At 53.6% G+C, this 26,981-nt stretch overlaps 1 protein-coding gene across 6 annotated transcripts in view; it reads left to right on the forward strand.

Moving 5' to 3' along the window:
* Nucleotides 1-26,981, forward strand: part of CAMTA1 (calmodulin binding transcription activator 1) — an 897,244-nt gene that overhangs the window by 748,228 nt on the left and 122,035 nt on the right. The window lies entirely within an intron of this gene.

Below are 26,981 nucleotides of genomic sequence, written 5' to 3' on the forward strand. Positions count from 1 at the left end.
ATGGATTCAGGGCTGGAGGGGCTGGGTGGATAGTGGTGCCAGGTACTCAGAAGAGAAGACCAAGGAGGATCCCAAGGGCCCCTTTGGCCATATTTCAGTCAAGGTGGCTGTGGACGCCCTGCTGGCTTGCTGTCTTAGTCGGCACAGGCTGCGATCACAGAGTACCGCAGACTGGCCGGTTTGCATAGCAGCCACTTACTGCTCACAGTTCTGGAGGCTGGATGTCCAAGATCAAGGCACCAGCTGCTTCCTGGTTCATAGAGGACCATCTCCTCCCTGCGTCCTCACGTGGCCAAGGGAGAGAGAGCTCTAGTCTCACCTTCTTCTAAGGGCACTAATCGCATCGTGGGCCCCACCCTCATGGCCTCATCTAAACCTAATCACCTCCCAAGGGACCCACCTCCTAATACCATCACATTGGGGGTTAGAACTTCAACACATAGATTTCAAGGGGACACAGGCATTCAGTCCACACATATCCAATAGGCGGTCGTTGCTGTGGGTTTGGTATTGTGTGGTAAAGTCGGAATTTAAGTCATGAATTAGGAATTAGAGTCAACGGTCAGGGTGTGGGAAGTCACCCAGGAAGGAAAGGGGGGGCAGAGACTAAGGATGGGGACACCGTAACATTTAGAGGCCACAGGGGGAGGAGAGGATACCTGGAGACAACTGACTGGTGTGGGTTCCATAAGCCAAGAAGAGAGCCTTTCAGGAAAGAGACCCACGGGGTCCACACAGATCATGAAATAAGAAGGTGCTTCCACGAGACTCCGGGATGATCGCACTGAGCAAAACGTGTGCCTGTGTCTCAGATCCAGTGGGATCGGGTTTTAGATTATTTGAAGCCAGTTGGCAAACCCTTTTAGAGCCGATCACAGACTGCATTTTAGTAATTTTCATAGTATTTTTGGCAGCTCCAGAGACACCAAGGCAAGGCAGAGAATCTTTTAATGGAGCATTGAAAAGCAGTTTTTAAAAATACGTTTTAGAAAGCTATTTAAATTCTCCCGTCTGTAGCAAAATTAATGTATAAACTTAGCGCCTTCATTTGGCTCTACTTAAAACAAAAAAGGTGGGAAGCAGTTTCCTCCCTCGGTTCTGCTGAATCTAGAGGCTGATTCTCATTTGGCATCACGGAACCTGGACATTTCCAGGGATGCCCTGTGCAGGAAAGGCTCCAAACACTTTCCATCATGAAGTCATTTAATCTTCACAACAGTCCCATGAGGGGAACAAGTGATATGTGTTCCCCCATTTCAGAGATGGGGAAACTGAGGCCAGTGTTTGTTAATAAGAAGCTAAGTAGGTTTAGCATCTTTAGAGAGGGGAAAGGAAGGAAGCTTGCCAGACATGTTAGAGCTGGAGGGATGGAGGGGGACCCTATCTGTTGTACGCTGAAAGCTTGTGCTTTTAATCACCCTCGGACTCCCCGCTGCCTGGGCTTCACACGGGGTTGGGGTGGGGACGGATATGCAGCTGGGTTCGGACCCACTGCAGGAGCCTTGCTGTGGCGATTCTCGGAGGGGTTAGGGTCCGCTCATCAGCACACCGGGGTGCCTGTTAAGTATGCAGTGAAGCTAACTGGGGTTTAGGAGAGTAGATCCTAGGGGGATTCTGACACTTGGTAAACTTTGAGATGCCCTGACAGCCTGCCCCTCAACACGTGCCATCACTGTGATTTCAGATCCAAAGAACCCGGGGGATGGTGATACAGTCACCCCTCCCCTCTGCAGAGAGGGGAGGTTCTCTGCTCGGGGTCCCACAGAACCCAGGCCCTTGACTCCCGTGGCAGGGTCTCCTCACAGATACCCCCTCCCTGGCCCTGGCCCAGGCTCCAGCCAGCCTGGAGAGGCAAGCTGTCTGCCCCCAAAGAGGTGTTGTTTTCAGGGGAAAAGACAAGAGGTTGGTGTCCGGATGAACTGTAGCTGGAGGCCTGGCCACCCTTTGGTGGCAGCCTACCCACGGGCTACCTGGTCTCCAGCTCCAGCACGGTAGCCTGCACTGTTCCAGCCCCTCTCTCCTCCCTCTGTCCTAGGAGATGGGCAGGAAGTCTGTGACAGGCCACTACAATATATGACAAGTCCTGGGGGCCTGCAGAAGGGGATGGAGGGGACAAGCTGAGCGGTTGGTGCAGGGGCCGACAGCACTTGGGAGCCAGCGGGCGGGGACGCAGGGGGGCTCGCGGAGTCCACAGAGGAGAGGCTGGTGGCCTGTCTGTCCCACCCGCCGCAATCCAAGGTGGAGCTGGAGGGACTGGTCTGTCCTGTCACAGCCAAGATATGTGACTCAGGTGTGGGTGGAAATAAAGGAGGGCTCAGAGAGGATGGCTCCACACCAGGTGCCACCTGGATCTTGGGAACAAGGGACCATCTCTCATTTGACTTAGGCAGGCCGCTAGGGCCCTTGACCCAGAATTTGCCCAGCATCTTCCCACCGCTCGTGCCCGCTCATACCCACGTGTGTGTCACGGGCTGACCCTCTGCAGGACTCGTGTCCACTTACAGCTCTGTGCCATGGCTGCGCTCGCCGGGGGACACGCACGGCCTGCTCCCACACAGAAGTGCCCACTCTTCAGATGAGCAGCGGGGGCCTGGTTTCTCAGGATCACTTGCTCCCTGGGCAAGTTAACGAACACCTGCATTTTTCCTCCGTGGTTGAACTGGCCATCACCGGCCAGGGCAGCCAGATCTGTCAGGCCACTGCTGTTTCAGGTCCTCCTGGCTTTACTGCCTCACCTGGAGCATCATCGAGGGGCAGCCAGCAGCTGAGACTCACTCAAGGTGACATGGCATTTTAGATTTCATTTCCCGCCCCCCAGCCCCACCCAGGTCTCTATCTGTGGGAGACAGTGACAAGGTGACGGCACTCAGTAACTCGCAACACGAGCAGAGCTGATGTCCCAGGGGCAGGTTGTGTTCCCCCAGTGACTCAGGAGCCCCAGGCCTGCCTCTTTGCTGCCATCTTCTCACTCTTTGTTGTCCCAAGATCCTGGTCTGCTTGCTCCTAACACTACCGACCTTCTCCCAACAAATACCAGTGCTAGAACCCATCACACGGGCAAGGGCCTCAGACAACACTGGATCCAAGTCTGGGCTCCAGCTACCAGCTGCCCTTCACCTTGGGCAAGATGCTTGACCTCCGTGAGCTTCCATTTCCTCTCACCTGCCTCCTAGGATGGGCATGAGGACAGGGGATGGTGAGCATGTCGGGGTAGCTCTATGTCCAGCAGAGTGAGAGCTCAGTAAATAGCAGGAAGCTCCATGGTTTTCCCTAACTAGGGACGGGTTGATCAATTGCTAACTCTGGTCTCAAGAGTGACACCGAAAGGAAGAGGGATCCTGGCCTGAATGGGGCAGCCTCTGAGCTTTTGATGGAGTCAGTGGGGTAGAGTATGGGTTTCCTCCTGGGTGGGTGGGTCCTCTGGAGAAACAGTATATATATATATGTATATATATATATAGATATATATGTATATATCTATATATATAGATATAGATATAGAGAGAGAGAGAGATTTTAAGAAATTGGCTCACACAATTGTGGGGCCGGCAATCTGATTTCTGCCCAACAGACTAGCAGGCTGGACACCCAAGGAAGAGTTGATATTCCCATCTTGAGTTTGAAGGCATCAAGAGGCAGGATTCTTCTTCCTTTCCTTGGGGAACCTGAGTCTCTTTTCTTAAGGCCTTCAACTGATTGGATGAGGTCTACTCACATTACAGAGGGTAGTCTCCTTACCCAAAGTATCTAAAAACTACATCTGCAGTGATGTCTAGATTAGTGTTTGACCAAATAGCTTGGTCCCGTGGACTAGACAAGTTGACGCATCACGGGGGAAGAGCCAGGCGCCCTGGGCCGTCCTCTGCCAGCACCGTGGTCTGTTGGATATGGTGGCCCTACCCCTGCCTGGTCTGCATCTCTCCCACCCCTGACCTCCCACCCTCAGGGGTAGCTTGTGTGGGGCTTCAGCAAAGGACAGGAACCATATCAGAAGCCCAGCGCCCTCCGAGTCATGCAATCCAGGCAAGGCCCTTGGGCAGAGAGTAAAGAGTTTGCCCTGGCTGGTCTGGGAGAAGAGAGGCCAGTATTGTCCGTGGAACTTGGACAGGCCCTCCAGCCTTTGTCCTGAAGGAAGATCCCACCCAGGTCCAGACCCCCAGCCCCTCCAGCCAGGCTGAGGCTCACAGGTGCCTCGTAGGGCCCTTAGGAAGCAACAAAAGGGATACCAGAGGTCAAAGGCTACAGCAACCTCTCCCGAGGAGTGGCTGGGAAGGGTCTGAGACCCAACAGCTGCCACCCAAGACACGTCACAGGCCAGGAAATAGTTCCTTTAAGGCGGAACTTGGATGCTAGCAGTGCCTGACACTTCCACAGTAGAAGCTCAGAGCAATTCTCTTGCTTTTATCTTTTCTTGAGGCTCAGCTTCATGAAAAGTGGCCTCTATCTACGGCTGATAAATAACCAGAAACTCGCTGTATCTGCTTTCATTTGATTTTCTTGAACAATTATCACCAGTGTGCCTTACATTCAGAGGCTGAGACTTTAAGTGGCTGAAAGAACTTCCCAACTGAGCCAGCCAAGGGCTCGTTTGAAATTCTTTGGTGCATCGGAAAGCAACTAGACACGATCTATGGAGGAGTTGGGAAGAGAGTGTTTCGTGTTAATGGCGTAAACGTTTCCTCCTCTCCCGGGAATGGGACTGTGGGAGGAGGGTTCCCACCCCCCACCCTCAAGCCACAGGAGACTCTGCCCTGCCAGACCCTCTGAGCTGAAGAGCCACTCCCTGGGCTCAAGCCTGGGCTGCCCGCAGGACTGGGTCTAGACCAGATGATGCCCAGCACAGTTCTAGACGCTGAGCTTGAAGAGAATGGTGTCTAGACAGGGGTCATCCAGAGAAGGCTGATCGGGGTGCGGACGGGTCTGGAGTCCTCAGAACGATTAGGGGAGGAAACTGGGATTGTTGAGCTGCCGAAGTCTTAGAGGCTGTTCTTGTTCTAGTGCTCGGGCTATAGTGTGATTCTGCCTCAACACCAGGAGTGTAAGCTCCCTGAGGCCAGAGACTGCATCTTTCAATACCCAGAGTGGTAGCAGCATGTCTTCAATGCATGTTTAATGGAAGAAAGGATGGATGGATGGATAGGTAGATGGATGGGTAGGTGGGTGGATAGAAGATGGGTAGATGAGTAGGTAGACGTGTGGATGGATGGATGAGTGGGTGGGTGAATGGGTGAGTGGATGGGTGGGTGAGTATGTCAGTTGATGGATGGATGGAGGGGTAGGTGGATGGGTAGGGAGGATAGTAGATAAATGTGTAGATGGATAGGTGAGTGGATGGATGGGTGGATTGATGAGTGGGTGAGTGGATGGATGGATGGACAGACAGACGGACGGATGGATGGAAGAGTGTGTAGACAGATGAGTGACATGAATCTTCTTCAGATCTTTGAAGGCCTATCTATCACATCCCGAGGGGTAGAGTACCTATTCTCTGTGGGTCCAGAAGACAAAATCTTTCCAGATTCTCTGGGGCAGCAGATTTGGCCTCAGGTTAGGAAAGAACTTTACAAAGACTCAAACTGCTTTTGGTGGAATAGATGGTGTGGAGAGAGAGCGAGCCCCTGCCCTGATGAAGAAGGGGAGCCTGCCGGGTGGAGTGGCAGGTGTCTGTGCTGCCAGGAGCAGGGCTGGTGACCTCAGAGGGCCTTCCCAGCTCTGAGCCGCCATGATTCCTCTTGGGCACCGAGTAAGAGCAGATTTTTCTGGGTCAAGCCATGGCCCTTGCAGAGGACCTGTGCTGGACCTGGTGCTCACCTCGGCAGGCCTGGTCAAAGGGGGTCTGCAGAGAACAGAAAGCATGTGATGGTCAGGCAGGCCTGGTGGAGTAGACTGAGGGGGAGGCAGGAAGAGGCTGCCCAGAAAGCCCCTGCGGAGATGGCAGGAACAGCACCAGGGCAGAACCTCCTGGACCTTCTTCCTGGGGTATTCTCAGTACCCAGGGGACCCTCTTCTGGGGGCAGTTCCCCCCTTCCCCTCATGAAAGTCAGGACCCAAAGGAGCAGGGGACAGCCTGAGAGAGCGGCTGGGGACACGACTGGGTGACCAAGGAGGGCAGAGGGCCAAGGGCTCCAGGAGAGGCTGGCAGCAGGGAAAGGATCCCCTCTGGTAATTGCCTGTGGTGTCCACTCTGACCATCGGTTTGATCTGTGCTCAAGGGTACAACCGAGGCTCACCTTGTTCTGCTTAGATAATGCAGGTAGTGAGGCTATTGACAACCTGTCGTCTGCTAGAAAGTGGCTCTGACACGGCCGGAAGCCTGGGCGGGCCCCCGGGGCCTTGGCCTACACTGGTCCAGCCAGGTGCTTGAGCGGCCTTCAGGCAGAGGCCAGGCCCTGGGCTGGGTCCATATTGGACGGATGGGAGCTTGACACGTCCCTGGCCTTTTCCCAGAAGGACGATCTATTGGGAAGTTCTAAGAGAAAGGAAGGGCGGCAGCTGCCTGAATAAGGAGCCTGCATTTCGTGTTCGGAGGGAAGGCATGTGGGGCAGCCCGGCCCGCAGGGCTGGGGGCCGTGCTGAGTCACTTCCTGGCAGAGGACGCTCTGTGCCCTCCCCCGCCCTGCCTGCCGCCCGCCTCCTGCTGGCCTGGGTGGCTGACAGACAAGGGGTTGGTGATGAGTCCGCTGCTCTTCCCTGAGCCTGGCTTGGATTTTTTTTTTTTTTAATGTTTAAAAATTCCCCACAGCATGGCAGGTGCCCGGCTGCCGGGTCACCCCATCGGCTGTTCTGTCATCAGACATCATGTTTACCCGTCAGACACTGTTTTCCTGACACTCAACACTCAAAATAATGATCTCGTTGGAGCATCTTCATGAATGATTCATGAGGCTCCGCTCAACTTTGGGTGTTAACAGCAAACCAAAGCCCTGCTTCACGGGAGCCGGCAGGCGGCAGGAAGGGCACCCTGGCTGTGGCCTCCAAGCCCCTCGGGGATGTTTAGGACCCTCCGGCTCAGCCTCAGGGCTCTCTTCCCCCAGCCCCAGCCCAGCCGGCCACCCACCAAGCCACAGCGCAGACAGAGAGAAGAGCAGAGTTCTAGAAACGGGGTCTGGGGTGTGGTCCCTGCTGTCACCCTTTGGAGCTCAGGCCCCACGTCCCCACCGGACCTCCACCACCCACAGCCTGTGTGACCTTGAGCGGGTCCCCTGCTTCTCGAAGCTTCCCCTTCCTGCCTGTGAAGCCAGGCGGCGCTGGCTCCCTCACAGGGTGGCAGTGAAGATTCCTGGCCTGTGGGAACAGCCGAGACGCGGTGGCCGTTATTCTTCACTACTATTACCTCACCTCCCCTGCCCTTCTTTTCCGGGCTGTAGAACGAGAGGGTTGAGCTAGGTGGTCCCCACACCTTCTCCCCTGCCACACAGGTCTCTGCTTGTTCTGGGACTGGGTTCCAGGAAGTTGCAGAGAGGCCTCGGCCTGCTGAGCATACTTGCGGGGACATTTCTTTCTTCTTTTTTTTTTTTTCCCGTACGCGGGCCTCTCACTGTTGGGGCCCCTCCCGTCGCGGAGCACAGGCTCCGGACGCGCAGGCTCAGCGGCCATGGCTCACGGGCCCATATGCACACATATGCATGCACGGGCACACGTGCACATGCGTGAACACACACGTACACGGTATACACATGTACACATGCGTGCACAGGTACACGCATGCACACACGCACACAGCATCCTCAGAGAACATGAGGGCTCTCTGATGCCTGCAGAGCTAGCTCAGTGCAGAGACTGTGAAGCCAGGGGCTCCAAGCAGGAGACGGCATAGCTAGGCTCTCTCTGCCCCCCCATCTGCCCTCCCCCACAGTCAGCTCCCTCAGGAGGGCGGGGTCTGCCGCTCATGAACACGTGGTACCAGACACCCAATTCAGGCTTAATAAATCCGGGCCAAATGAAGGGAATCTATAGCTGGGTATTGAGCTCTGGGGGCACACAGTGAACCAGACGGATCCGGCATGATTAGCCGACACCTCCCACCCAGCCTTGGTTTCTCCTGTAGGATTAAGGAGGGAAACCTGCCAGTTAGATCCCCAACACTTCAAATGTTCTGCTTTCTGCTGTTCAAAAGCAATGAGGGGGAGCCCCTCCCAGGGAGCCTGTCGGCAGTGGTCATAGGGAGAAGAGGGACAGCCCCTGACCCCAGGGAGGGGAGGCCCACGGAGCCGCAGACCCTGCACTGGCCAGAACTGGCCTCTGCCCTGGAAGCAGGATTCTGGCCCAGCTGTGGGGTTTACTTTATTCCTAAACAACCTGGGAGCAGGATGGCAGAAGGGGACTCTGGTCCCACTGCTGACCCAGGGGTCCAGGGGAGGAGGAGGATGACCCAGCCCAAGGCGGGGTCCAGGGGAGGAGGAAGATGACCCAGCCCAGCGCCTGATCCTGACCAGGGTGGGCCTGAGAAAGCAGGAGGCCAGCTGTGCCCGACAGTGGAACATGACCCGTGGGCCCGTGTGGCCCACCACAGATGAGTGCGACTCACAAGCGAGTCTGGCAAGAGCTGCTTGTGGCTGAAGGTGGGCTCCGGCCTCGTCTGTCAGGCGCCTTTCCTTCCCCAGATACGCTCGGGCGCCGGGCAGAGCCAGGGCTGCTGTTGCCACAGGTTGCCCCTTGCTGCCCCGTGCCCCGAGGCCGTCCCTGACGTGACCGCCTGGTCCTCAAGGCTCTGGGCCACCTCCAGCGCCCCCTCCGCCTGTGACAGTGCTGGCCTGCGCTGCTCGGGGCTCTCTGGGGGCGTGTGGAGGGCTGCCGGCCAGGCGTGGGCCTTCTGACATTTCTGGAGACCGTGGACCATGCAGAGGCCAGACTGGGAGCCAGGGCGGCGCTCAAAGGGCGGAGCTGTCCTGCTGGGGCCCTTGGGGGACATGACTGCCCTTTGCGGCTTAATAAGACATTTCAGAGACATGGGTCAGGTGGAGTGGAATGTGGTGGGAGTGACATGTGGGTCTGCAGAAGCAAAGGTTCCCAGCCCCGCGCCCCTCCTCCCATCCAGGAGCCCCCCTGCCCCCCAGCTGCTCTTTTCTCCCTAACACCCCATGTTCTTCACCGATCATTCCACACCCACTGGTCTTGTCTCCCCCGCCAAGTGTGTGTTTCCTGAGGACGGGGCCCCCAGCTGAGAAATCTTCATGTCCCTCTCCCATGGCACCAGCAGATGCCCAGCCAGACCCATGACCCACGGATGAAAGGACCTGGGAGAGAGGGAGCCTGAAGCCATCGCGCAGTTGCCTCTAGCCCGTGGGTGACCCAGGGCTGGCTGTGAGCTCTGGTTCTGGCCATGCAGCTAGGTTTTCCCCTTGGAATTGGAATGCAGGGCCAAGCCCCCGAGTCCTAAGTGATGCCCTGCTGAAGTCCTGTCACTCATCTGCTCATTTAGTCAAGACCCACCGTGTGCCCGGCGCTGTGCTGGGACAGACAGAGCAGGAGGGAAGAGGGTCCTGAGCCGGAGATGCGGGCTGGAAGACGGTCAGCGCTGGCTGCTCCCAACGCACACGGGAGGGGCCCCAGGCCAGCCCGGGGTGACCTCTGGAGCTGGTAAAGCCAGGGCTGGGGTTTGCAGGACGAGCAGTGGCTCGCCAGGCCCCGAGGGAGAGGATGCATGGAAGCGCAGCCATCCCCTTCGGAACCTGCAGAAGCATGTGTGATATGGTCCCTGCCCACAAGGATGTGGTGACAGATTGAGGATGGGTTGAATAGGACAAGAGTTAAGCCCCATTGCCAAGCAGGGAATGGGAGCCGTGGCATGAGAAAGCACGTGATTAAGTGCTGGGTGAATGCCACCCACCACTGTGTGGGGAGAGCAGTAGGTGGCAGGGGCAGGCTGGACTCTGGGCGGTGGGTGGGCAGAGAGGTGACGTTAGCAGGAGAAATGACCGTGTAAGCAGAAGCCTGAGGCTGGAAGGTTCAGGCTGCATCGGGGAGCAGTTTGGCTGGAGCGTATGAGTTGGGGTGAGAGCTGTGTGAGGGACTCCTTTCAGGCCACTGAGCTGGCCCATCTGCTCCCCCCAGAGGACCTTGGGAGCTCATCCTGCGTCCCTGACCCCCCTTCACAGTTCTGCACCCCATTCCAGCCCCAAGCACTTATTTATGCCCATCTTCTCCTGCTCACACAAAACCAGACCCCAGAGACAAACAGGGAGACATAAAAATGAGAAAAGATGAAGATTCATTGACGCCAGAACCAACTCTATTCTGGAAAATTGAAATATTTTGTACGTAATGACAATGGAGGCACCACACGACCTTCCCGGAACAACTTCCCAGATATATGAGAGCGACAACAGTCGTCCCATTGGCGCTGACACACCGAAGCCTCCCCAAAGCTACCACTTAAAAAATGTCTCCCGTGTTACTAACATTCCACACTCGGTGATGTTAATGGCTCATCACTGTTATCAACAGTCACAAATTTCCAGGACTTATAAATGACACCACCCCCAGAGACAGCCCAGAACAACCTGCCATCAGCCTGCCCGGCCCCAGCTAGACCATGAACATCACAACAGGCTTATCTGGTGGGCCCCGCTGCCACCCCGAGGCTCACACCCTCCTCCCTCACCTTGAACCCTGGGAAACTTGGGGCAGCTGCATCCACTTCCCCTTGGCCTTCAGGTGCCATTGATGCTGCTGGGTGATGGGGGCGGGGGATGGATGCTGCAGGGGGCGGGGGAGGTCTTGCACTCGGAATCAGTGCTCTGAGCCAGGGCAGGCGTTACACTTCCTGAATGCTACTGCCTTTTTGCTGCCGCCTTTTTGCTGCCTGGCCCCCCGCTCTGCACACCTGCAAAGATCAGACCCTCTTCCTCATTCATTCATCCATCCATGCAGCAACTTGTTTTCTGAAATGATTGCAATGCTGCGTGGACGATTGGGCCACACCCAGGATGTGGTCCAGGGACTTCCCATCCTGAAGGATGTGAGCAATGCCAAGCAGAGGGGCAAGCTCGGGACCTGGGATGTCAGAGCCCACAGAGCTCTAGTCCCCGCTCCAGGAGTAGCTCATGGGAATCAAAGAAGCTGGCCACTCACAGGTCGGGCGAAGCAGGCCTCATACCCTACCCAAGTCCTCCCAGGTAGCTGATGCTTAAATCTGCCCTCAGAGGCAAACAGGAAGTGTATGACGTGGAGGTGGGGAGCTCAGGCTCTGGAGCAGGCAGCCTGAGTGTGGATCTGACCAAACACGGACTAGCTATCATTCTTCTGAACATCAGTTTTCATAGCTGTGAAACGGGACTAAAAACACCCTCAGAGTTGTTAAGGAGGTCAGATGAAGCAATGCATGTCCAGGATACAGCACTCGTCTTGGCCCAAAGTAAATGCTCAAGAGATGAAGACATTGCTAATTTGGGGGATTTTCTCATTCTGCTCTGGGCTTAATTCTCCTCAAAAGGCAGAAACCCCTATGAGGGGTTTGAGTGGCACCTCCATGTGGAAAGACTGTGTTTGATGGGAGGAGAGATGAAAGGTCACTTCCAGGAGGTGGGAGAGATACAGGGAAGTGACAGCCTGCTAAAAGGGGTAGCTGGCATTGCTGCCTCCTGGTTCTGGTCAGCCCTGCCCAGTTTGGCCACCATGAGTGACTTACAAGCCCCCACCTCAGTTTCTCCATTTGCCAAGCCAGCCTCCCCAGCCTTGCACTTCTCTCCAGCACCTACAATAGCTATTTGTGGGATGTTTTGAACAGGACTGCTGGGGAAATCTAATGAGATAATGAATGCGCAAGGGCTTTGAAAACACCCAGTGTTTTGTAAATGTAAGGGATTTTTACTCCCATTTACCACCCTTTTAAAAGGATGTTTTCCCTCAATTTAGCCAAATTTAACTTGGATGGTAAAGAGCCCAGCCCGGGCGTCCCCAGCTATAATTTCCCTGCTTCCTTGCGCCTCCGAATATTAAAGCACAAAGGCTCCCATTGCCGAGAGAAACCAAACCAGCAGCACATTAGAGGCGCGGTTGCACAAACGGAATTCAAAGTGATATTTCAAGCGGGGTGTTCTGTTTATATAAACCTTGAGAGCACTCGAATGTCAGCAGAACTTTGAAATTAAAATCGCTCCTTTTTTCATACGCTTCTCCCTCTTTTATTGAGCCTGTGTCTTGGGATAGGAGGAGGTTAGAAACCACTTGGGGTTTTACTTTATAGCGTTAGAAATGCTACGATGAAGCAGGGAGGCTTCCTAAAGGCTCCAGGCCAAGGCCAATCTGTTAAAGGGACAGCGCTGTCCACAGTGCTGAAAAGGAAAGCCAGGCCCCAGGCTGTGATGCGAGGGCTTCTGGGTGAGGGGTCCTTCTCCAGGGGCACATTCCCCGGTGCGCCCTAGAATCCTGGAGAAGGGACAGAGCCCAGGGGAGGCCAAGTCTCCTGAACAGGTGGGGATGGGGCACTGGCAGGCAGAGGGAGAAGCATGAAGGGGAGGAGAGACGGAGCTGCCAGAGTGACAGCTGCAGTGGAAATCAGAAGAGAGATGTGAGCACCGAGCTGGAGGAACTGGAAAATAAACTAATAAAATAGAGAGATATACCCAGTGACAGCGGGGAGATAAATGGAGCAAGTTATACGAAGGGCTCATTTTTGTGCAAATATTCGGGGCTCTATAAAATAAGGCTCTTTATTATAAATCTGTCTCCCGAATAAGTCTTGCCATCCCACACGTGTCAGCTGCAGTGAAGGTTTCCCTCTAAGACGTGGAGGGTTGAGCTCTCGAGGTAAATGTGGCTGCGACCGCTCTTTCTGTTTCGTAAATAGCCCTTCCCACCGGGAAGTGTGGCTGCTGAGAGCCAAGAGAAGGGGCCAGGCATGAGGCCCGGCCCACTGTGGGCTCAGCTATGGGCTGCTTTGGTGGTCTTGACCTTCGTTTCCAGCCAGGAGGCTGCTAGGGCTGTGTGGTGACCCGGAATCCAGGAGACTGAGATACATGGGTTGTGGAGGGCTTGCCCTTGGCTGAGGGGTCTCTCAAGCCTGTCTATAAACATTAGGAAGACATGTTTACTAGGACCCTCTCCACCTCCAATGGGGGAGAAGGTGACAACACAAAAGTGTAACAGCAGAGTCAGGTAAGGCAAGAAGAAAACTTTAAGGGGTTATTAACCCCATCTTTATGGACTTCTGAAAGTATAGACAGCCTTCTGCCTGATGGGGCTCAAGGCAATCCTTCCTGGAAACAAGGGAAGTGTAAGGAGACTTCAGGAGCTTGGGAAGTTTTCTGGAAGGACCTGAGTCCACCCTCTGGTTCTCAGGCCAGCAGAGCAGCAGAGCAAGTAAGGTCTCAAAGCTGATGGGTACTCAGATCTTGGAGTGGCATCTTCCCCTGCTAACCAGACACTCGGATACCCAGGAGCACACAGGCAGGGGGATGAACACCACACTGGTAGGGTTCGCCCTGAAGATGCTGGGCAGTGCACGTACACACACACAAACACACACACACACTATTTAAGGTATCTAAGGCACTATTTCCAGAGGACCAGGATCTAAGTTTCTTAGAGAAATTTGCTCTCAGATCTGAAGCCTTCTTAATTGTGAAACAGTCCAACCAGTGGAGGTCAAGGGTCTCCAGTGTCCACACGTCCGGCACGGGAGCCAAGCTGGTCAGAGCAAAGTGAGATTGCTCTGTGCTCCAGGGATGGTACTCACATGAAACTGTGACCAGAAGCGTGTTCCCTAACTTCTCTGGCACAATTTCCTCAGCCTTTAAGAGGAGCTGATCATTGTAACAGGGCCCGCGAAGCCTCTTATGTAGATTCTATACAGGAAGGCTTATGAAGCCTGCAGCCCAGGGCCTTGCACAGCTAAACGTGTGCTCTTCTTAGCGCTGGCCAGGCAGGAACTCAGCCCTATCCTGTGCTATAGAGTAGGTGCTCCTGGGGCTTCCCTGGTGGCGCAGTGGTTGAGAGTCCACCTGCTGATGCAGGGGACCCCCGGTCCGGGAGGATCCCACATGCCGCGGAGCGGCTGGGCCCGTGAGCCATGGCCGCTGAGCCTGCGCGTCCGGAGCCTGTGCTCCGCGACGGGAGGGGCCGCAACGGTGAGAGGTCCGTGTACCGAAAAAAAAAAAAGAAATGAAGTTGAGTAGGTGCTCCTGAATTGTTCAGATAGACTTGAGGCTGCTTCCAAAATGCTCCCCTAGAAGCTGGCAATGCTTCACTGTGACCGTCAGCTCTAGTATCCCTTACTGTCATCTCGGCTAACTTTGATCTCATCAAACTACGTGGTTGACACATCATCTATCGGCTGCACCTGGACCGTGCAGACAGGGACTCCCTCTTCTATCTCCATGCCTCCAGCGCCTGGCACAGGGTAACTCAAGAAAGTGTTACCTGAGTGGTAAATCGGAAGACAGCATCTCAGCCCAAGCTGCTGCTCGAACCAGTACCAAACCTGAGTGGATCCCCACCACAGAGAGGACCATTTTCTAGGAGGAGGCAGCTCTCTTCTCCCAGTTCTGTGACCCCCTTATCATGCTGTGTGTGTGGCTCCAGACTTGCAACTCTGCACCTTTGGAAGTGACGTCCTGCATTCTCCATGGCCGGGGGCCTCTGCCCTGGGAACTGGCTTAATGCCTTTCATGTTTCCCTCATTTTCAAGGCTTTGGCTGGAAATCTGGCTTCTCATGATTGATCCCAGTTGGTTCCCATGATATTCTACAGCACCTTCCTAACCTACTGCCTTTTTTATGACTATAGTAAAAGGCCGTACGTCAGGGAACACCATCAAACAGGAAGAAGCATCCCCTCTCCTTGTCAGCTCAAGTTGAGCATTGTAATTTACAGGGAAACCTTGTGGCTTAGGGTGTTTACCCCCCATGGAACTGGTTTCCTCTCCCATTATGAGAATGAGATAATTAAAATACTTCCCTCTTCCTTTGATATTAAATTAGGTTTGCTCAGCCCAATTGCAAATGCCGGTTTGAAAGCTGTTATGTTATTTGGGTTTCAATTTAGAGCCATCCATTTCAAAGGTTTGTTTTGTTTTGTTTTGAAATTTCTCTTCACCTGACCCTGGATTAGATATCGGGAAGGAAATAAGGAATTTATTCAAATTTGACTAGGAAATGTGCATCTCAAGCTGCGACTGGGGCCGAGGGAGCAACCGAGGCCTTGCACTTCCCCACCCCTCTAAGCAGCAGGCTTCCCAGCTTGCCCGTGAGAAAGCATGAAGAGGTGGGGCGTGAGATCTGGTTCTTTAGGAGGAAAGCCACAGTCCAGCTTCTCTCCTCCACTGAGCCTTCTACCATCTCTTCCAAATGATGCCATGGCAAGATACTCCTGTCCCAGGAATATCACCCCAACGCAAACTGGCTTAGCAATAAAGAATCTGATGTCACCTACGAGGAGGGTCAGAGGGAGGGCGGGTGGAGGGTTAGTCTGTTCAGAGGCTTGGCTATGACATCAAGGACCCAGGTCCTTTCCAAATCTTCATTCAGCCATCTTTTTTTTTTTTTTTTTTTTTTTTTTTTTTTTGCGGTACGTGGGCCTCTCACTGTCGTGGCCTCTCCCGTTGCGGAGCACAGGCTCCGGACGCGCAGGCTCAGTGGCCATGGCTCAGCGGCCATGGCTCAGGGGCCCAGCCACTCTGCGGCATGTGGGATCTTCCCGGACCGGGGCACGAACCCGCGTCCCCTGCAGCGGCAGGCGGACTCTCAACCGCTGCGCCACCAGGGAAGCCCCATTCGGCCATCTTTAATGGTGGCTTCAGCAGCAAGCCCAAGTTCATATCTGCACACCGGCCGTGTTAGAGGGAAGATGAGATGGGATCTCCTGCAGCACCTGCCAGTGAGAAACCCTCTCCTGGAAGCCCTCACACTTCTCCTGTCTTGTTAGCCAGAGCTGGGTCATATACTCATTCCTGAATAATCTCCATTCATGGGGGTAGGGAAACACTTGGCCAGTTGGGCCCAGCCCTCTCCCACTCATACCCCTCCCCCAGCTCGTGGCTACCTGGCGGGGGAATGGATTTTGGCGGGGAATAAATGCTGACAGGTAACCCAGCAGTGTCCACCACAAAGTGGTATAACACTCTTATTGAACACAAAGAAATGTACATGTAAAAAACCAAAAGGAGCACTGAAATGAACCCCCAGAGTTGACGAGAACTAGCCCCAGCACTGTTTAGTTTCCCCTAAGGACAGAGTGACTTTCCCCAATCCCTTCTGGAGTCTCGAACACTGAACAATATGGTACCTGGAGGATAAGTTGGACCTGGGGTCGTTGTATAGCCCAGCGATTCTCAACAAGGGACATTTGGTAATGTCTGGAGACATTTTTGGTTATCACCATTCTGAGATGCTACTGGCATTTAGTATTAGAGGCCAGGGATGCTTCCAAATATCTTACAATGCACGGGACAGTCCTCCATAACAAAGAATTAGTCAGTCCCAAATGTCTACAGTTGTGAGGTTGAGAAACTGTGTTTAAGCCTGGCTTGCGTCCAGGATATTCCCACGATGCTTTGCTCCCTGGGGGAGGGGAGAGAGGAGGGTGGCTTCCCACCTAGAAGTGACAGGAAGCTGGAAAACACAGAACCAGCCATCACCCTTCTTTCCCCTTCTCCCGCAGAACTTTCGTTTGCTTCTGACAAAAAGAGAATATAGAATGTATTTCAACTTGGCTTTGTTACACATCAGTATCTCCCTGGGAGACTGTAAGCATTTGGAGAGCAGGGCCCTGTTTAGCACCCCTGTATCCATGCCAGCACACGCACCGTAGGTGCTTCATAAACGTGGGTTGGAAGCAGGAAGGGAAAAGGGAGGAGAGAGCGGGTGGGAGGAAAGGCCTGGGACGGAGTAGAGAAAATGATTTAGTGGCCCAGGCCCTCCAGGCAAACCTTGGCTGCGGCTGACGAGATCAGCTGATTCTTAGCTAGGGAACAAAGACTTTCAAGGGCTGGTCAGAGAGATTCAAAGGTTCTGCTTGAGAAATTGAACCTGACCGTTCAGACCAAGCCAAAGTGTCCCTTGACAAGAGAAGGTGAGAAGGTCAGAGAAGTCAGCCCTGAGGACAGATGCAAGACGAATGGGGCCAGAGAAGGTGGTGCAGGAGGGAAGAGCTGGGGAAAGGTCAGAGTCAGAAATGGAAACTGTCAAAGTTCCATCTCATGATGGGAAGGGCAGGGCCAGCGGAGAAGGCGAAGCCCTGATTGGGGCTGGAAGGAGGAGGGAGTGGGGTGGCGGCCGCGCAAGGGAAAGAGGCGTAGCCAGAGGGAGGTGACCCCAAGGAGAGGGGCTACTGGTCCGAGAGCAGCCGAGGGCTCTGGGAGGACCCCTACGGCGGGCCCTTCCATTTCAGAGTGACAGACCACAACGGGAATATCTTGTCACTGTCACCTGTCAGCGTCAGCAGAATTTTCACCGGGGGCTGTGGTCTTGGATGCCAGGATTTTCACTCCAGAGACATTCGCTAAGGCCAGCTTGAGAAGGTGACAAAATATGAAAATTGCCAGAAGTCCTGGTCCACTTTGTCCCAGCAGCGCTGCTCCATAGAGACGCTCTCCTCAAAGTTAATAAGAAACTAAGAAATTAATTTCCTGTCAGTTGCCTCTGCCCGGCAGTGACAGCTCAGTCTCTCTCCATTATTGGGGGTATATTTAAATAACAAAGGAAGTGGGGGGGGTTGGGGGTGCCACGTGCTGTGCTGGCCTTTCTGGAAGTTTATTGGAATAGCGAGAGGAAAGTCTAGGCAATCTGGAGTGGGGCAGGAGTGCCCAGCAACACAGCCTGGCCATGATGGGACCATCGCTTCTGAGAAGGTCACTTTGATTCTTCACTTGCTTTGTTGCGACGTTCCAGGCACCAGCTCAGCTCGGCCACATCTTGGCTGCCCAACACCTCCCCGCGCCTCTAGAGAGAATACGCTAAGTGCAAAGCACAGCACCTTCTGCGAGGAGACCTCATGTGACATTGGAGTCACGTCAAACCTATAGTTTTACAGAAACGACTGTCAAATGGGGAGTTATTTGCCTCCAAAGTCACTGTAAGACTGACCTGGCTTTTTCAGTTCGTGACCCTAGTGGTATGGGGGGCAGAGGGGCAGAATTTGTTTCTTTGTGATTCGTCAATGGCTGAGTGGCTACTACTTGCTGGGAACAAGTGTTGGGCGCCCTTTGTTATTTTTCTCATTGGATCCCCACGGTGACCCTGTCAGGTGGGTGTGACGATCCCCATTTTATAGGTGAGGGATACGAGGCTTAGAGGGGTTAAGTCACTCGCCCAAGATCACAGAGCATTTCCAGTGGCCCAGATACGGTTTGAGCCAAGGTCCGATTCCAAATCCCAGTTTTTTCCATCACCTGGCTGTAGGCGAGATAACAGACTGGTGTGCTTTTTCTATCTGATTTTAATTCCAAAGTTAGTACCCGCTACTGAAAACTGCTGACTTCATTATAACCCATCTTTGTGTCTTCATTCAACAAATAGCCAACAAAACAGATTGTTTTTTCAGAACAAGGTCAACTTTGGTAACTTTCTTACTAATGGGTAAAATTGTATGTTTCATCTCTGCTGCATCGTGGCTGCCAGTATAAGCCTTTCCCGGTGATACGATGTCAAAATGTGAAGGTTTTCTTCCATCAAGAGACTGAATCAAGTTCAAGGGGGAGGGTCATTCAACGTCAATGTGTTCCTGGTCTGTGTTGCTTATTTAACAGATACTAACTAAGCCCAGCTCTGGACCAGGCAGTGGCTGGACACGGGGCAGACGCAGAGCTACCATTACGGAAGGTGGCCCTCACCAGCCCTGAACACTCTCCATTTCTTCTTTTCATGGCTTTTTTCCTGAATGTCCCTGAGCTGCCCGAGGCTCTTCCTTTCACACTTCCCTGTGCCTGAACCCTTGCTTCCCCCAGATCTTCCCGTGGCTGGATTCGAACCATTTCAGACTCAACTCAAGGTCACCTCCTCAGAGGCCTTCCCCAAGTTTCCTGGCCAAATGCCCCACTCACCCTCACCCATCACCGGCTCCTTTTATGCTCATAGCACCTGGCAATATTCAAAATCACCTCTTCCTTCGTCAAGTATTTCTGGTTTGTCTTTCCCAAGTTTTCTGAGAGCAAGACACTTAGCCTTGTTTACCGCAGACTCCAAACTTTGTCCAGTCCCTGGTACCTCGTGGCTCTCGATAAGTACATGTTGAGTGAATGAACGAATGAACACCCTGTGAAGCGAGCACTGCGGTTCTCCCAACTCTGTAGAGAAGGAAACTGTCCCTCTAAGCGGTGCAGAGTCCTCCCCTGGAGCACCCAGCTGGGGAGTGGGTAAGCGGGACCCCCTCCTCTCAGGGTAACTGGAGACAAAGCCTAGCAGCCTTTCTCCTACACAGCGAGGGAGCGTAAAGAAATTGCTAAGGCACCTTGCTCCAGTGAGTCGAAAACCCTCAATTACAAGAGGTACTTTTTCAACTTTTGCATTTTTGCTTCGCCCTCCCATCAGCTTTCCCCCAGAAAGAGCTACAGGCTCGATTTACCTACAACCACCAGAATTAGTTGCCGTCCTGGGGTAGCTAACCCCTCTTAACGGCTGCATAGCAATGGCGGTTCGCAAATGCCAGCAGGTGTTTTCCTAAAGGGACTCTATCCCTCACACAAAATAGAACATTTTGAGCGAAATTTAAACACAGCTTTTGAACAGTGCTACTCTGATTTCTTCACACTTCACAAACGCTTTCTTTGCAAACATGGGTGTCCCAGTTACCCTGGGCTGGTGCCAAAGCCCTCGCCCAGCGTCTGTCTTCTCAGCTTCAAGGCAGCCGTGAGTCCTAAAAGCAAACAAGGAGGCAGAGCTGTGGACCTCACAACTGAGGAATGTGTGTGTATGTGTGGTGTGTGTGTGTGTGTGTGGTGTGTGGTGTATATGTGTGTGTGTGGTGTGTATGTGTGTGTGTGTGTGTCTGTGTGTGGTGTGTATATGTGTGTGTGGTGTGTGTGTATGTGTGTGTGGTATATATGTATGTGTGTGGTGTGTATGTGTGTGTGTGGAGTCTGTATGTAGTGTGTGGATGTCTGTGTGGTGTGTGTATGGTGTGTGTGTGTGTGGTATGTGTGTGTGGTGTGTATGTGTGTCTGTGTGTGGTGTGTATGTGTGTGTTTGGTGTATATGTGTGTGTGTGGTGTGTGGTGTATATGTGTGGTATGTGTGTGGTGTCTGTGTGTGGTGTGTATGTGTGTCTGTGTGTGGTGTGTGTATGTCTGTGTGTGGTGTGTATGTGTGTGTTTGGTGTATATGTGTGTGTGTGTGTGGTGTGTATGTGTGGTGTCTGTGTGGTGTCTGTGTGTGGTGTGTATGTATGTCTGTGTGTGGTGTGTGTATGTCTGTGTGTGGTGTGTCTGTGTGTCTGTGTGTGGTGTGTGGTGTGTCTGTGTGGTGTGTATGTGTGTCTGTGTGTGGTGTGTGGTGTGTATGTGTGTGTTTGGTGTATATGTGTGTGTGTGTGGTGTGTCTGTGTGTGGTGTGTGGTGTATATGTGTGGTGTGTATGTGTGTCTGTGTGTGGTGTGTGGTGTGTCTGTGTGTGGTGTGTGGTGTGTATGTGTGTCTGTGGTGTGTGTGGTGTGTATGTGTGTCTGTGTGTGGTGTGTGGTGTGTGGTGTGTCTGTGTGTGGTGTGTGGTGTGTCTGTGGTGTGTGTGGTGTGTATGTGTGTCTGTGTGTGGTGTGTATGTGTGTCTGTGGTGTGTGTGGTGTGTGTGGTGTGTATGTGTGTCTGTGTGTGGTGTGTGGTGTGTCTGTGTGTGGTGTGTGGTGTGTATGTGTGTCTGTGTGTGGTGTGTGGTGTGTCTGTGTGTGGTGTGTGGTGTGTATGTGTGTCTGTGTGTGGTGTGTCTGTGTGTGGTGTGTATGTGTGTCTGTGTGTGGTGTGTATGTGTGTCTGTGGTGTGTATGTGTGTCTGTGTGTGGTGTGTGGTGTGTATGTGTGTCTGGGGTATGTGTGGTGTGTGTGTGTGTATGTGTGTCTGTGGTGTGTGTGTGTGTAGTGTGGTGTGTGTGGTGTGTATGTGTGTGGTGTGTGTGGTGTGTATGTGTGTCTGTGTGTGGTGTGTGGTGTGTCTGTGTGTGGTGTGTGGTGTGTCTGTGTGTGGTGTGTGTGGTGTGTATATGTGTCTGTGTGTGGTGTATGGTGTGTCTGTGTGTGGTGTGTCTGTGGTGTGTGTGGTGTGTGTGCGTGTGTGCATGCAGAGGTGTTGGCCAGGTTTTGTCCATTGGTAATGGCCACCCAGATCTCTGCTGTGCGATTCCTGGGACGCCCTGAGCTTAGAGGAAGGGGTGCCATCCACCACAGCTTAGTGTGAAATTCCAGGGCCGCAGCAGGGAGTGGGTGTTGTGAGTGAGGCTGGAGCAAAGCATCCCGGTGCGGCCCTGCCCCCGCAGGTGAAATGGGCCCACTTGCAGAAGCACCCAGAAGGGCCCCTGCGGCTTCACACGCTCTGCCTTGGCAACGGCAGAAGAGATGAGGGAGGGGGTGATGGGTGGATGGTGTGGATGCGGGCCACCAGCTGCCTGACGTCCTTGCTCTCCTCCAAAGGCACAGCCCAGCACCTGGGGCTCTCCCCACCCGCCCCCCGTGTCAGTCCAGGCTGCGCACCCCCTTCACCACCACCCCCAGGGCAGATGAGGTCCCCCAGCCGTTGATTCAGCCAACGCTTGCTGGCCACCCACCGGGGAATGGATTTCCTTCCGTCGTAGACGCTGCTCTCCGGAAGCCTGGTGTTTCTTTACTTTTTAAAACTGAGGTATAGTTGATGTTCAACGTTATATAAGTTTCAGGTGTACAACACAGAGATTCACAATTTTTAAAGATTATACTCCATTTATAGTCATTATAAAGTACTGGCTATATTCCCTGTGCTGTACAATATATTCTTGCAGCGTATTTATTTTATACATAGTAGTTTGTACCACTGAACCCCTTACCACTATCGTGCCCCCCCCTCCCCACCGGTAACCACTAGTTTGTTCTCTACATCTGTCTGAGTCTGTTTCTCTTCTGTTATAGTCACGAGTTTGTTGCACTTTTTGGATTCTACATGTAAAGGATAACATAGAGTATTTGTCCTTCTCTGTCTGACATTTCACTGAGCATAATGCCTTCCAAGTCCATCCACATTGTTGCAAATAAGCCTGGTTTCTGGAGAGGCAGTGTAGACTCAGTCCAAAGATCAGTGAAATGGGCAGGACCGGCCGTGCTAAAAGAGGCACAGAGGGCTGCTCTGGGGTCCAAGGAGAACGCAGTTACTTTTGGTTGGGAGGATTAGGGGACGCTTCAAGGACAAGGAGGCATTGGAGCTGGGTCACGACGAGCAGGTGGAACGGGGACTTGCCGAGATGGGTGGAGGGTCCCAGGCCCTGGGAACAGAGTGGGTGGGCAGAGCAGGCTGAGTGGTCCCGAGGACTGAGCCGGGGGCCTGAGGACGGTACTTGGGAGGTGTAGACGGAGGGCAGATCCGGCCGATCGATCGTGGGGGCCTGTGTTATCGGGAGTGAGTTGCATTCACAGGAAATGAGGAGCCAGGGAAGCTTCGTGGCACTACCAGAGCTGGGACTTGGGGAAAGGGTGCTGGGAGTCAGATGGGAGGGGCTGGCTTCCAGGCAGGGACACCTGCCAGAAGGCTGTGCCAGGTTACACGGCTAAGGCTAGGAGGGCCAGACCAGGGCGGTGGCCTCGGGGACAGAGAAACGCCTCACCCTTCCTACGTTTCTACCCTCCTTCTGCCCTGCTGACATCACAGTGTCGTAGACTAGAGCGCGCGGGAGCCGTGGCCCCAAGATTACTCTGAGGCTTCCCAGCTCTGTGGCTCAGTTCTGCTTCCACTGGCAGATCCCTAGAGACCCCCGAGGAAGCTGGAGGAGGCTCTCTAGCACACCATCTGAAGAGGGATGGGGTCCTCAGCCCCCTGTGGGCCACAGCCCTCCACCCCAAGGGTGCTGTGGCATCTGCCAGGAGAGGCGGCGATTCCAGGAGCTTTCGGAGTCGGTGGGCTCGCCTTCGTCTGCCCTCTGCGAGGGGCCGGCATCGGACAGCCCAGCCTCTTGGCGGCAGCCGGCGGTTTCGGGACATGGCGCCAGAGATCAGGTCTTGATCGGTGTTGGGACCCGGGATGTCGAGCCTCGCTGGTTTGGGGGACAAGCCGGCGTTGCCTGTAAGGGCACGGGCTCTGAGGCAGGGGCGGCCCCACTGCAGCAGCTCTGCAGAAGAGGTGGCCGCTGATTTGCCTGTGTCATTAGCACAGCAGGTCCCATTATTACCCGAGGAGGCTTACAGGTTATCAGCGAGCTCCAGGAGCCAATGGAGAAGGAAGGAAGATAAAGAAGGATTTAAAAAGAAAGTAACAAAAAGAAAAACTGTAATTTCGAATCCAAACCTCGTCTTGCCATGGCTTTGTTAACCCCCGGTCACTCTTTCAAGACATAAACTGTTGAGTGCCACAATTACTTCAATGATTACACTTTATCTTGTCCTACCAAAGTGTTAAAGAGGAACTGGGGAACACATTAAAAAAACATACTGCCCAATATAATCATGATTCCTTCTAAAACAATTGCTGGAATCTCACCGTTACAGTTGTCAGAGCGTAAAAATCCTATAGACGCTCTATGGGTCGGGCACAATTCATTTTCTGCTGCCTCCACAGTCGGCCTATTTGTCAGTCAAGGGAGAGCTTTGGGGTTTATGTCTTTAATAGGATTTAGCGGAGGGGCTCCCCAGATGCTCCCCCAGAACAGGGGGAGGGTGGCACATGTCCCAGCCTCCCAGACTTTCCTGCTTAGCGTACCTGCCCCACCATCGCTAGCACCGGGAAGATGCTGAACGGAAAGCACGAGCTCTAAAGAATAAGGACGGGGCCACGTTCCAGCCCACTGAGGATCCTGAGAGCCTGTTCACAGTCAAGGTTGCAAAGAAGGACAACCACCGGGAAGCCAGCCTCACTGTGAGTGCCACGTGGGTGAACAGAACCGGCTCTGGCCTTCTGCACGTCCTCTCTGTGAAGCAAGGGTGGTACAACCATTGGCTTCAGGTGGTTCCGAACCCCAGGAAGGGGCAGAGCTAGGATGCCAGCAGAGGGTGGGGGGTAGGGGAGTGTCCCCTGTCCACTGGGAGACACTAGACAAGCCACAGCGTCTCTTGGCTCAGTTTTCCCAGCTGGAAATGGAAGTGGGTGGAGAAGTCGGCCTGGATGATCCCAAAGTTTCCTCCCAACTCGATCATCCTCTGTTCCGAGAGGAAAATGCAGACGAGTTCAGTTCAAATCCTGGGATTTGCAGGATGCTTGAGGATCTTTCCTGCACAAATTAAAATACGTAAAGTGTCCTGATGAGGAGGTGATCGGTGATGATTAGAGAAGAGTTTGAAAGACCTGGGTGCCTCGAAGACCTGCCAGTCATCTGACACCTGAATCACCTGGCTGAGGACCGGAAATGTCCCCAGTGGCCCAGGAGAATCCTGCACATTCCGGCGACGTGGCAGGATGGGGGTGGGGTGGATAGCTCTTTGAATTCATGGACACTTAAATTACAAAATTTTTTTGGAGAAATGTGGTTTTGTTTTCTTCTGGCACTTGGAAGATAGCCGAGAATTGTCTCGGATCCTGTTGTCTGGACAAGAATGACTGGTGTTAGCTCATTCAAACCCTCCAATGGCCTGAGCATCCACTGGAGATAAAGATGCTTCTCGGGACTTCCCTGGTGGCGCAGTGGTTAAGAATCCGCCTGCCGATGCAGGGGACACGGGTTCGAGCCCTGGTCTGGGAAGATCCTACATGCCTCGGAGCAACTAAGCCCATGCGCCACAACTACCGAGCCAGCGCTCTAGAGCCTGCGAGCAACAACTACTGAGCCCACGTGCCACAGCTACTGAAGCCCGCGTGCCTAGAGCCAGTGCTCCACAACGAGAGAAGCCACCGCGATGAGAAGCCCATGCACTGCAATGAAAATTAGCCTCCTCTCGCCACAACTAGAGAAAGCCCGTGCGCAGCAACAAAGACCCAACACAGCCAAAAATGAATATAAAATAAATTAAAAAAAAAAAAAGAAAAGAAAAGATGCTTCTCCAACATTTGAAAAGAATTCCTTACCTTTGCCCCGATCGGCTCCTGTCTAAGAATTATACTTCTCAAACAAGCAATGTCTGAATCAATTTGGTTTTGGTCCACATACAAGTCCCCCAAAATCTTAGGGAAACATTATCTGTAGCAATATTGTGAGACAAAGTAACACTGGTTTGAGAAGTCGGTCATGAGAATACTCGGCAGTTTTGAAGGTTTACCATGTGTCAGGCACTGTTCAAATGCTTTATTTATTTAGCCTCCACAACAAATTCGTGCAGTAGGTATTATTATTCTGTCCATTTTCGAGGTGAGAAAACTGAAGCACTGAGATGTGCTTGCCTAAGGCTCATGGCTGGGAAGTAACAGAACCCAGACTCAAACCCAGGCAGTGGTCTCCAGAGCACAACTCTGGACCACTCTCCCTCACCGTCACTTTTAGCTTCAGACAGACCTGGGCTCAAGGTTGGGGGTGGTTGGTGGGCCACTTAATTCTCCCTTCGTGTCCCTGACGTGTAAAGCAGAAATGGTGATCCCCAGTGTGACTTTGTGCAGGTTCCGTGTGCTAAGCCTGTGAAGCACTTAGCACCCAGCACCGGAATATACAGGTGCTGAATAACTGGTAGCTCTCAGTAACCATAGTGATGGTGGTTCTTGTAACTAGAGGACAGTCTGAATCGTGTAGTGGCGAGAGCAGTGACTTAGCAAAAGGAAGACATATGGTCTGTTGAGGAGTTAGATCTCTTTGTTGATGCAACAGAAAATTCAGCTTGAACTGGCTTCAGGATAAGAGGAAATTTGGGTGCTCAAGTTACTGAAGAGTCTTGAGGTGGACTGGCTTCAGGCATGTCTGGATCGAGGGGCTCGGTCAATGGCATGGAGGCTTACGGTCTCTTCCCCTGGGCTCTGCCTCCTCCACGGGGCTTCCTTCTTGGACTCCATGTGCTGGCAAGAGATGGCTTCCAGGAACTCTAGACTTCATCATCTCAGGTTCGGGTCCAGCAGGAAACGGCATCCCTGCCCCCCAGGGGCTCCAGCCAGGTCCAGCCATTAGCTCTGATTGCCTCTGGTCGGGACTCATGGCCAATCCCCATGGCCCAGAGAATGCAGGGCTCCGATTGGCCAGCCTGAGTCACATGATCCATCCCCGGACTGAGTCAGGGAGGGGTGGCTTGCTCCCTAAAGAACACTTGGATGCTCTTACCGTGAGGGCACCAAACGCACCAGAGCCACATTCGGCTCTGCCACCCATTAGCCAGGTGGCAGATCACAGGGCACCTCTCAGTCAGAGGGGGCTCATGGGGCCGATGGGGATGGTGGCATGTGCTCATCTTCCTCCAGAGCCATTGTGAGGAGCAGACGGACATGAGGGGCTCCAGAGTACGTCCGTCACTCTGGAGACGCCTGGATGACTGCTTGGGGCCACTGTCTTCTGATGGGGTTGACCCACTGCCTAATGGGGCAGGGAGGGGCCGGCCGTGGGCTTGGCTTCCAGCCTCCCAGGAGGACATGGCCAGTCTAAGCCATAAACAGGGCCTCTGTAAGGCTAGTGAGGGGGGGTCATGTAGCCTGTAGATTTGGCTCCTGGGAGAGGAAAGGGGGTCAGAAGAGGGGGAGTGCAGCCCTCTGACAGCTGATCACCCAATGCCTAGCTGTCCCACGCTCCATCCTGCTGGGCCCGGGCTGCCCACCCTGAGCACGATTCCTTCCCTCGAGCTCTACATCCCAGAGAAAGGCCCAAGGCTTCTTATCCCAGGGTTGGTTGGAGCAACTCTTGCAGTGATTTCTAATATGCCAAAAAGGAATTCAAGGTGAGAGCAGACGACGCAGGAGACAGAAAAGGAACCTCATCCAGGCTCAGGTTTGCCAACTGCAGGGCGACAGTGGCCCACGTCCCTGGCCAGTGCCTGG

The sequence above is a fragment of the Phocoena sinus genome, chromosome 1, assembly GCF_008692025.1.
Source record: "Phocoena sinus isolate mPhoSin1 chromosome 1, mPhoSin1.pri, whole genome shotgun sequence".
Lineage (NCBI taxonomy): Eukaryota > Metazoa > Chordata > Mammalia > Artiodactyla > Phocoenidae > Phocoena > Phocoena sinus.